Consider the following 12,317-nt stretch of genomic DNA (forward strand, 5'->3'; position numbering starts at 1 on the left):
GTGACCCCGGGCAAGTCATTTAACCCCAATTGCCTAAAAAAATTAAAAAAAAAAAAGCCTATCTTTCAAATACCGTTACCTCCAATTTACAGAACAAGGAATGGAGTCTTATGGTCAGTGATTTCTCAAAGTCAAGGTCATTTGAATCTAAGTCTTATTTCACATTAAGTGTTCTCTCTGATACACTGAAGTTGTATTGAAAACTTTGAAATAAGGAAAACATTGTTTTCTTCAAACTTTTGTATTATAACTGCCTAATTAACTTATAAGTTATCATTCTAAAATTCTGTCAAACACTAACCTATGTGTGAATACTTATAATTAGACATCTACATATATTTATACACACACGCATATGGGGGTAGGGGAAACAGTATATACATAACAAGGAACTTCAAAGAATAGAAATAAAGTATGACATCAAGCAATTATTTGGCAAAAAGAGAAGATGGGTTGGTCTTGTGGCAAGAGTAAGAAATAACTGACAGAAGGCCAGAGTGCTCCAGTGATACCTTCTCAGTTTGGAAAAAGCAAGAGCTTCGGCAGTGTGGATAGACTCCCCTCTAGCAAACTATTGGGAGGATAGTGGATAGTGACAAGAGTTGCATAGGATGGGAAGGTATGGATGAATCGAAATCTGCATCAAAGGAAGAAACCTCCACAATGAGATCACAGATCCATTTAATTAACGGTTTGTATACATTTGAGCAGATGTTTCACGTATACATTTTATTTCATTGATCTCTTTTTTTGCCAAGTACTATTAGTTTTGATAACTGCTTTGTAATGTTTTAAGGACTATGATTACAAAATTCTGTTCATTTGCCTTACTTTTTAGTATACTCCTTAATAGTATTGTTAATATTTTTTCCATATAAAGTTCATTATGATTTTGTCTACTTCTATAAAGCCCCTTTACAGTTTGATTAGCATTGCATTCAAGGTATAAATATATAAATTGCAATTTTTGCTATATTAACCTAACCTATTTATGAACACTGAATGTTCCTCCTGAATGTTTAGTTCTCTTTTATTTTAATCGTATTTATCTGACAGATTCTGTGTGTTTCTAGTTGTTAGAGGCAGGTCTGCACTCTGTTGAGGTTAGAAGTTGGAATGAAATGAGGCACCTGTAGGTCATTAAACAGGTAACACAAGGTTTTCTAATTTATAAAAATAACAATATTGTAAAGACAAACAACTTTGAAAGAATTAATAACTCTGATCAATGCAATGACCAACCACAATTCCAGAGGACTCATGATGCAACATGCTACTGACCTTTTGACAGAGAGATAATAGACTCCGAGTACAGATATAGATTTTTCTTTGGCTGGGGGGTAGGGGGGGTACAGGGGATACGGTCAATGTGAGAATTGTTTTCCTTGACTATACATATTTGTAGGAAGGTTGATTTTTTTCCCCCTTGCATTCTCAGTGAGGAAGGGAAGGGGGAAAGAGAGAGGCTGGATCTTTGTGAAAGTGAAATAAAAGTTTTTAAAGGTTACTTAGCTATAAAATAGAAAAGATATTCAATATGGACACAGTTGGGCTTAGCTAGAATAGAAGCAGGTCCTCTTTCTATTCTTCTGGAAACGATTCTGGTCAGCAGGACATGCTAACTAGAAAGGCCTCAAGACAAAATTTAAAAGGGTCCCATCCCACACAAAGGCTGGAGTTTATGCTCTTCGGTGAAGATCCAATCTGGGCGAATAAATTTACCAGGACAGTTTTGGCACTGTTTAGGGAAAAAAATAACCTAACTTGGGGGGTGGGGGGCGGGGGAAGATCCCTGGTGGATAATGGTCCTATCACTAGGTAAATTACAACTCAAACATTTTACATTTGTTATTACTGTAAATGAAGTTCTTAAAATCTTCTTTAAGAATTCAATTTATTTTAAGGGTTAATACACACATACATATACCGTAACTTCACTGAAATCATTCATTGCATGTTGATTTTTTGGTTGAGGTCACTGGATTTTCTAGTTACAATTTCATCTGCAAATAATAGTATTTTTACCTTTCATTTCCAATGTTAATCCTTCTAATATATTTTTCTTGTCTTATTTCAAATGCTAGAATTTCTAATACTATGTTAAAAGTGGTGTTTTATTTTCCGAATGCTTCTAATGTTTTCTCCATGGCATAGTATGGTGGCTCTTGGCTTAAAGTCAAAATTTTTATATAGTGTTGAGGTAAAATTCTTCTATATCTATTCTTTTAAGTGTTTTTTAAAATATGAATCAGTGTCATTTATCAATGTTTTTTGCATCTGATATGATAAATTTGTTGGAGAAGATGAAGTTGGGTTTATGTTGTATTACATTTGTCTTTCTGATGCTGACTCAATCTTCCACTGCTCATATAAACCCTCAGTAGTCAAAATCTTAATGTTAGATTGGCTAATATTTTATTTAGTATTTATATCTTTAGTGAAAATGGTCTTTCAATTTTCCTTAGTGTTACATTTTCCTGGTTTTAAAATCAACATCAGGGGCAGCTAGGCGGCACAGTGGATAGAGCACTGGCCCTGAAGTCAGGAGGACCTCAGTTCAAATCTGGCCTCAGACCAAACACTTGGCACCTACTAGCTGTGTGACTCTGGGCAAGTCACTTAACCCTAGTTGCCTTAAAAATAAAATAAAATAAAATCAACATCATCTTTGACTCATCAAGGTATCAGATGATATTGTATCTTTATATTTATGAAAAAACTATGTAATATATGATAGGGGTGAGAGTTGTACTTTTATTTCACTAATGTGAAGAATTCACAAGTGAGGAAACTCACTGTCAACTCAAGTATGCACATTCTCTTGAACTGTTAGTCTTAAAAGAGCTGCCTAGAGCAGTAGTGTCAAATTCAAATAGAAACAGGGGCCACTAAACCATACATAGTTTTTTATATTCTATTTCTCACCCTCATGATCTCAATCTTACTCAATCTCACCATACACAAATAAATCTTTGTTATAGCCCAAATCTGTAATTTCAATAGCATACTGAACTCCCTAATAGGAAGTTCCTTTTACTGATAAAGGGAGATTTCCCCATAATTTTTCCTAATAATTTTTCTGATACTCATAAGTCCTGAAGAGTTTCATAGGTTACCAAGAGGTTAAATGATTCACTGAGGCCCACTTAAGTCAGTATGTGTCAGAAGCAGAACTTAAAAACAAGCCTTCCTGAGACCAACTGTTTTCTAACCAATATACTGAACTACTTTGTGCACAGAGATTCATCACAATTCAAAAAAAAAATAAGGATTAAAAACCTACATTCATAAGGTGCAATGCTAAGTAATAATGAATCAAAGATATAGTCCATGCCCTTAGGGAAGAATTAACAACACGAACAAGAATACAAGCAACTATAAAGGGAAGACAGCCAGTTAAACAAACATTATTTGAGGATTATTACATGTAATCAGGGAAATAAGAATATATTTTGGAATTGTGAAAGGCAAAAGGAAAAGGAAATTCATAACCATACTTCCAATAAGAGATACTAGAGTTATCCCTTCCACATCAAGACTTTTCCCATCACAGTTTCAATATATCATGAGTCAGCATAAGAGATTAAATGGGAATTTGGGGGAAGTTTTGTAGAAGCTGAAGACAACATAGAAAAAGTTTAGAAACTCAGTAATGTATAAAATATATGTATAGTATGGTACAGTATCAACATATTTTATCTTTTAATACCACAATAATTCAGACTCCTTCTCTGGTACAAAGGGAGGGCCCAAAATATTTTACACAGATTTTCCAGATTTCGGAGATACCACACCTCTAAAAACCTCCCCCCACCCCAGACGTGGAAAGGATACCTGTAGTCCAGTCAGTCAACAAACATTTATTAAGCACTTACTCTGTATAAAGGCAAAAACAAGGTTCTCAAGGAGCTCACATTTTAATGGGGGCTGGGGGCAGAGATAACATGCAAATAGCAATGTACACACATGATATAGAGGGTATAAATGAAAGTTAATCTCAGAATGTATTAGCAGTGAGGAAGACCGGAAAAGGCTTCCTGCAGAAAGTGGAATATGAACTGAACTCTGAGTCCATAAAGCTAGAAGCCAGAGGTGGGGAGGGAAGAGTATTCCATGTGCATAAGACAGTCAGTGCAGGGTTAGGGTCAGTGTAAGGAACAGGAATTGGGCAAGTATAGCTGGATTTAGAGTAAACAGAAGAGAGTAAATGTTGGATTAGAAAGGTAGGAAGGGGGCAGGTTATAACAAGTTAAATGCCAAATAAAGCATTTTCTATCTGATCATCTTACATGACTTATTACTCCTTTTCAGCCCCCTTTACTGGATTCTCCTCCAAGTCACACCCACTAAATATGACTATCCCCCAGGTTTCTATCCTGAGCACTTTTGTCTCTTAAACTACCTTGCTTGGTAATCTCATCAGTGCCCATGGGTTCAATTTATCATCTCTATATAGATTATTTCTGGACCCTTTTTATCCAGCCTGAAACCCTCTTCTGACCTCCACTCTCAAATCACCAACTGTCTTTTAGACATCTTGAAATGGATGGCCCACATACCTCTCAAATTCATTATGTTCAAAACAGAATTCATTATCTTTCCCCCAAAACCTTCCATTTTTCTTTTTTTTTAAATTTATTTATGTTTAGTTTTCAGCATTCACTTTTATAAGATTTTGAGTTCTAAATTCCCCCAATACAGCATGCAATCTGATACAGGCTATACATGTACAATCATATTAAACATATTTCCACATTAGTGGAATTATTAGAATATTTCCACATTCTTTCATGTTGTGAAAGAAGAATAAGAACAAAAGGGAAAAACTATGAGAAAGAAAAAAAAAAGAGAGAAAATGGTATGCTTTGATCTACATTAAGATGCCATAGATTTTTTTGTGAATGTGGATAGCACTTTCTATTATGAGTCTTTTGGAATTGTCTTAGATCATTGCAGTGCTGAGAAGTGCTAAGTCTATCAAAGTTGATCATCACACAATGTTGCTGTTATTATGTATGAGGTTCTCTTGGTTCTACTCATTTCACTGGCATCAGTTCATATAAATCTTTCCAAGTTTTTCTGAAACCTTCCTGCTCATCATTTCTTATGGAACAATAGTATTCCATTACATTCATATACCACAGCTTGTTCAGCCATTCTCAAAGTGATTGGCTTTCCCTCAATTTCCAATTCTTTGCCGCTAAAAAAAGAGCTGTTATAGTATGCTATCTTGGGGATGGGGGAGAGGAAGGAGGGGAAGAAAATTTAAAACTCAAAAGCTTATGGAAGTGAATGCTAAAAACTAAAAGCAAATAAATAAATTAAAAAAGAGAGAGAAAGAGAAGAACAGAGCCAGCCAATCAAATTCTAAAACTTGACCCAGGGGTGCTGCTTCCACCTTCCATCTCCAACCTTCCTCATTCTTATCCCCCACCACTCCTCCGCACAGACTAAAATTATGCTAAACATTCAGTACGTACTCAACAAATGGTTCATGTTCTAAAGCAATTTGACTTAAAATCTAACAAATAAGGAACTGCCAAAAAATAAAAAAGAGCTGCTATAAATATTTTTGTACATGTGGGTCCTTTTCCCTTTTTTATGATCTCTTTGGAATACAGACCTAGTATTGCTATTGCTGGATCAAAGGGTATGCACAGTTTTATAGCCCTATGAGTGTAGTTCCAAATTGCTCTCCAGAATATTTGGATCAGTTCAAAACTCCACCAACAATGTATTAGGGTTCCAATTTTCCCACATCTTCTCCAACATTTATCATTTTCCAGTTTTGTCATGTTAACCAATCTGGTAGGTGTGATGTGGTACCTTAGAATTGTTTTAATTTGCATTTCTCTAATCAATAGTGATTTAGGGCATTTTTTCATATGGCTACAGATAGCTTTAATTTCTTCCTCTGAAAACTGCCCATTCATATCATTTGACTATTTATCAATTGGGGAATGACTTGTATTCTTATAAAGTTGACTCAGTTCTCTACATATTTTAGAAGTGAGGACTTTATCTGACACACTGACCGTAAAAACCGTTTCTCAACTTTCTGCTTCCCTTCTAATCTTGGTTGCATTAATTCAATTTAATGTAGTCAAAATTATCCATTTTGCATTTCATAATGTTCTCTGTCTCTTGCTTGGTTATAAATTCTTCCCTTCTCCCTAAATGACAGGTAAAGTATTCCCTGCTCTCCTATTGCTTATAGTATCATCCTTTATGACTAAATCATGTACTCATTTTGACTTTATTTTAGCATATGGTATAAGATGTTGGTTCATGCCTAGTTTCTGCCATACTATTTTCCAGTTTTCCCAAGGGTTTTTGTCAAATAGTGAGTTCTTTTCCCAGAAACTGGAGTTTTTGGATTTATCATATAGTAGATTACTATAGTCACTGACTACTGTGTCTTGCATACCTAACCTATTCCAATACCAAACAGTTTTGATAATTGCTGCTTTATAATACAGTTTAGATCTGGAACGGTTAGGCCACATTTCCTTGCATTTCTTTTCCTTAATTCCCTTGATATTCTGGTCCTTTTGTTCTTCCAGATGAATTGTGTTATTTTTTCTAGTTCTATAAAATAGTTTTTTGGTAGTTTGATTGGTATGGCACTGAATAAATTAATTTAGGTAGAACTGTCATTTTTATTATATTAGCTTGGCCTACCCATACACAACTGATATTTTTCCAGTTATTTAGATCTGACTTCATTTGTGTGAAAAGTGTTTTTGTAATTGTGTTCATACAGTTCCTGGGTTTGTCTTGGCAGGTATTCCCAGATATCTTATATTGTCTACAATTACTTTAAATGGAATTTCTCTTTCTATCTCCTGCTGCTGGGCTTTGTTAGTAATATGTGGGAATGCCAATGATTTATGTGGGTCTATTTTATATCATGCAACTTTGCTAAAATTGTTAATTATTTCAAGTAGCTTTTTAGTTAATTCTCTAGGATTCTCTAAGTATACCATCATATCATCTGCAAAGAGTGATAGCTTTGTTTCTTCACTGCCTATTCTATTTCCTTCAATTTCTTTTTCTTCTCTTATTGCTAAAGCAAGCATTTCTAGTACAAAACTGATTAACAGTAAACCCTCCCCTTTTCCAAATTTTCCTATACATATCGTGGGGCACCACTATCCTCCCATTGACTCAGGCTCAGAATCTCAATGTCCTCCTCAATCCATACTTCACACTCACCACGAATATCCAAATCTATTGCCAAGTCTTGTCATTTCTACTTTCACCAACATCTCTCATGTCCCTTCTCTCCACTTTTACCGCTGCCACCCTGCTGCAGGTATTGCACCAATATTGCACAATAATCCACCCTTTAAGCAACCAAAGTGATCGACCTAAAGCTCAGGCCTAATCATGTCATATACTCCCCTCTCCTCAAGTCAATACATTCAAAAGGATCTCTATTACCTCCAGGATCAACCCATGTGTCTTCTTTGACACTCTTTCCATAGGTTGCTAATCCATGCCTCAAAGTAAGGCTGCATTTATAAAAGAATGAAAAGAGATGATTCAGGAAATATTAAGGTAAAGCAATCAAATCTGTCAATAAATGAGTAGTATTAATTCAAAATTTACTATAAATTTCCTTGCCTGGAACAGATCAGTATCTTTGCCTGGAAACTCAGGTGGAGATACCTCATTTTTAAAATGAAGTTAAACAGTATAAGGGTTCTAATATGCAACATCTTCACCATGTTTAATTTAGTGACAAGATATACATTTGAAGATGTTTTGTAGATGTGACTGAATAAAAGAAAGTTCAGGGATGGACCCAATATATCTTTCTGTTATCCATATATAGATCAGAAGTGTCATCCTAAGAAAAAATTATATGCTCAAAGTCTCTGTATGTCTGTCCTGATAGATATGGGAAAGATCTAAGGAAGGACAGGGTCTTGAGGAACCCTTTCCTCACCCTCCCTAATTTAACGGAATATAAAGTGAATCTTATCAATCTCTGTATGTGTATATATGTTAAAAGAACCTTGGGATTAGAGTCTTATATGTACATATACATACACAAACATACATACACTTAAAATAACACCTTGAATCATTTTATTACACTTATATTGTTCACTGTACAAGCTTTGTTAATATTGCCATTGAATTAGAGAAGTTTTGTATACACTGATTAAACAGCAAAACAACATTTTCAAATACTAACAAATTATTGAGATATCTTCATAGCTGTGATGAATAAAGGCCAGGATTAGTTTAAAAAAATTTTTTTAAATCTAGATAGATTTAGAAGTATATAGGGCTGGAGGAAGGAGAAACACAAGGATAAAAAATGATGGAAAAAAAGACAGATAAGCCAAGGGAGTGTCTTGAAAACTCACAGCTACTCATTCTGGAAATACTTCTTTGGTACCCTAGGCTGCATGTAGATTAGTATGCTAACCAGCAATGCAGCAGCTTTTTAATGCTGAGTGTACTAATAGGATAAGCAGTGTCCACATCACTGGATGTCATCATGGGCAAGCCTATGGAAAAGTAAACAGGTACCTTGCACCTCTACAAGCTACTTCACACCAGCCACAACCTTTTTGAGCCCCAATTTCCCTATCTCTAAAAAGAGAGGGTTTCACTAGATTATCTGTATGATCTCCTTAGCTATTGGCTCTATGATCAATTTCAAGCCCACCCATACTCTGCCACACTCTTACCAACCCTGCACTCCAATATGGAATTCCACTGATCTATAGCAAGTAGATTAGAAAATTAGAAAATTATTTTTCACAGAAAGAGACAATCTGTTCATTTCAAATCTCCACCTCATTTTCTGCCACAATACATCAGGGCTAGCAGAAGCACTAAGCTTCTATCACAGTATAGACAATAACTCCACACAGATTTAACTAAGGGCAAGGGTTATAGGTGTATATAATAACTTGAATTTATACAACAGCTTAAAGTTTATGAATTACTTTATATTTACTATATCATTTTAATATCACAACAACCATGTAAGATATTATCCCTATTTTAAAGATGAGGCAACTGAGGCTCATAATGGTTAAGTGATTTGCTCAAGGGCATATAGCTAGTATCAGAGACAGGATTATAAATTCATATCTCCTAACTTTTAAGTTAAGTATTCTGTCTGTCTTCTAGCTGTTGAGTGTATGCTCAACAAAATGTGCCAGGACAAGAAAGGGCAAACAAAACAGGGAGAAAGATAAAAGAGGAGGGAAGGAAGGAAGGAAGACAATATCAAGTTAAATTGGTATGATGGGATGGTCAATTAACCTAGTACTGCCATGTCCCTTATGCTCTATCACATTGCCTAGCTCTATATGTATGTTTCCATACGTTAACAAGTTTGCATGAGACATATATTAAGCTATCTATAAGGCAGCAGGATGAGTCAATTACAATACAAGATTACAAATGGGCCTTCCTGAAATATTACTTACATGTCATAACACAGGCCTGCACAACCTGCAGCCCACCAATGGTGGCATGCCAAAGGACTTCCTCTCCATACAAAGGATATTTTCCTCTACATTTCTGGTGGGCCATCAAAAATCCTTTGGCAGGCAGTAAATGGCCTAAGGGCCATAAGTGCTGCAGGTTGTTCAGACCTGTCATAACACGAAATGACAAGGCTAAATCACAATAAGTTGAGCAGTCAATTTACTAACATTTAATATACAATACCATTATGCTGAATGGGACACATATGATGCATAGGCTAGATAACTACTGAATAGTGTGGGTGATCCAAGTCCATAACTGTTTTTTTTAATGACAATACAGATTAAGCTTGGCATCACATGGAAAACCAGTCTATGCTTTCCCTATCTCTATTTTCCTACCTCTAAAAGGAAGGGATTATCTATATGATTTCCTCAGCTCTGGATTCTATAATCAATTTCAAGCTCACTCATATTCTGCCAAGCCATACCAACTCTTCACTCCAATGTGGACTTCTACTGATCTAAAACAAATTTTATCAGAAAATTATAAGCCTACTAACACCATCTAAAACAATCTGTTCATTTCAAATCTCCACCCCACTTCCTGCCACAAAAATTGCCCCCAAAATCACAATGGCTGCTAACCAAAAGGACACATGCAACTATTCTCAATTTTAATGGGGAAGAGATCTTGTAATCTATGTATGTGGTTTTCAGATATCTTTCCCACAGACAGAACACAAATGACAGCAAAATCTTTTATATATACTGACATATATACTCGTGAACTTATTTTCTAGTGACTTTCAAAAGGAGATAAGATTACATCAGTTAAAATATTCCCACTCCAGCCCAGAAGATAAAAATGACCTTGTAGACCAATTCTGCACATTAGCAAAAGTGAAAAACAGCATATATTTTTGGAAGGGCCACGACCAAGTAAGTCAATTATATAAACCACAACGGTGCTGAATTATATAAGGGTTGAAAAACTTTCAAATATGTCCGAAAAACATTGTAATGAAGAACTGGAACTTTTGTTTGCTTTTATCCAGTAAAGGGTCTGTAATCATCTTTAATATCCTCAAATTTAAAAAAAAAAAAAAGGTGGGGAGGGGGAGGTTGTACAAGGATGTTAACTGCAAAATAAATGTCAGGATTGCCCACTATAGAGAGTGTGTGTGTGTGCGTGTGTGTGTACACAGCCAATTAAAACTATAGAGACTGAATGAAATGACAAGTGTCAATGTTCTGCAAACCTTAAAGCACTCTACATAAATACTAGCTATCTTTATTAGGGAGCAACATCAAAAGGATTCATTCGAAAACCGAGAAATGCTTAACACACGATTTAAAAAAAACAAACAAAAATAAGCTTCATTAACTTATGACTTGCTTCCAATACCATGTAAAAAGGTTCGATGACGCCTCCTTGGATGGAGTTAACTAGCAAGAATGAAAAAAGTACAAGGGCGTAAACAGAATCCGTGTGAGTTAACTATCACGTGGGTTCATGTCACCCGAGAAAGTCACCGTGCAGGAGCTGGTCAGACAGACCCACCAAATTCAGGCGGGTCCCCCCACCTTCCCCAGCCCCAAGCCTGAAACGTGAAAACCAAGGCACTCCTTATTGCCAGACGTTTTAACTCACCTCACAGCTCAGAGGCATAGCAAAACCCGTGGCTGGAATTGGCGCCGCCTCGGTTTCCTGCATCTGTCTCACCCGGGAGACCTAGCTATGCGGGGGACGTCCAAGGACAAAAAAGCAAAAGCGAAACCCAAACACTATCACGGTTGAGGAAATACCTGAGGGTTTCTATTGATGAAGAGGACACGGAATTTTTGCCAGGTGGGACTTTTTTTTTTTTGGTCCTCCTCCAAGCACAGGAGCGGCATGAAGTCAGTTGCTTCTCGTATTCGGTTCAACCCACTTCCCTCACAATAAAATGAACCGGGGCAAGAACCGTCAGTGGATGCCAGCAGGACCCATGCTGGAACTCCTGGGGGGGAGGGGCAGGGGAGACCTGCCGGGCCCGGCCCGACCTGACCCAACAAGGCCCGGCCCGGTCCAGCGCAGCGCCACGCCCTCCGGCCCTGCCTCGTCACCCCAACCCCCAAGTGCAGGCCACAGACCCAACAACGACTGCGCAACGAGAAGCTCGGCTCGTGCCAGCCCCGACCCAGAGAAGATAGAGGAGAAGAAGCCGGAAAGGGCCGGGCGCGTCATCGGCGTGGTGACGTCATTGCGCAGGACGTGGACGTGAACGGGAAAGGAACGTCTGTCTCGCCTTTCGCCGGCAAGTGCAGATACTGCATGGCGAGCTGCTGGGGAGAGAAGCCCATGCGTTCTTCTTAGGACAGCCCTGAGAGAATGAGATTGGGCATGTCTTGCTCTTTGCAAGTGTGGAGGCGCTGTGCAAATGTTAGCTGCTAGTCCAGTAACAAGAATTAAGTAATAATAATCGTATTACAAAAAGCCTCTACCGGGACCCCATGGGTCGGTGGCTTTCACCCGGCAGATGGCAATAAAGCAAGTGAGCGAGCGCGCAGGTTGCATGGAGTCCCAGGTCTCATACTCCATCCTACGCAATCCTCTGGGTTTAATTTTTTAAATAATTGGTATTCTGGCTTTTTGTTTTCCACATTAGCGTCATTTCGCCTCATTCCTCACCCCACCCCCTACCACCGTGTAATCCTCCCTGGTAATGAAGAAAATTAGTTAAACCAAGAGAACTGCCATGACCTCATCTGACAATGTATGCAGCATTCTGCCTTCGTTGTCCCCCTCCTCTTGAGTCTTTTTCTCTTTATTTCTCTCCACGTCAAGTCATTTAAAAAAAATCTTCCCATGTTTCTTTT

The 12,317-nt window shown here is 37.3% G+C and overlaps 1 protein-coding gene across 3 annotated transcripts in view; it reads right to left on the reverse strand.

Moving 5' to 3' along the window:
• Positions 1 to 11,463, reverse strand: part of CLCN3 (chloride voltage-gated channel 3) — a 106,799-nt gene extending 95,336 nt beyond the window's left edge. The window contains exon 1 of one of the 3 annotated variants that reach the window (XM_027837424.1): positions 11,265 to 11,463. The gene's annotated coding sequence lies outside the window, so the exon portion shown is untranslated. Of the gene's footprint in view, positions 1 to 11,109 lie in introns of all 3 variants that reach the window. The other 2 variants (XM_027837423.1, XM_027837426.1) reach the window with 2 other exon arrangements.
• Positions 11,464 to 12,317: the final 854 nt, after the last annotated feature.

This window comes from Vombatus ursinus, unplaced genomic scaffold (genome assembly GCF_900497805.2).
Source record: "Vombatus ursinus unplaced genomic scaffold, bare-nosed wombat genome assembly UNPS02014821.1, whole genome shotgun sequence".
Taxonomy (NCBI): domain Eukaryota; kingdom Metazoa; phylum Chordata; class Mammalia; order Diprotodontia; family Vombatidae; genus Vombatus; species Vombatus ursinus.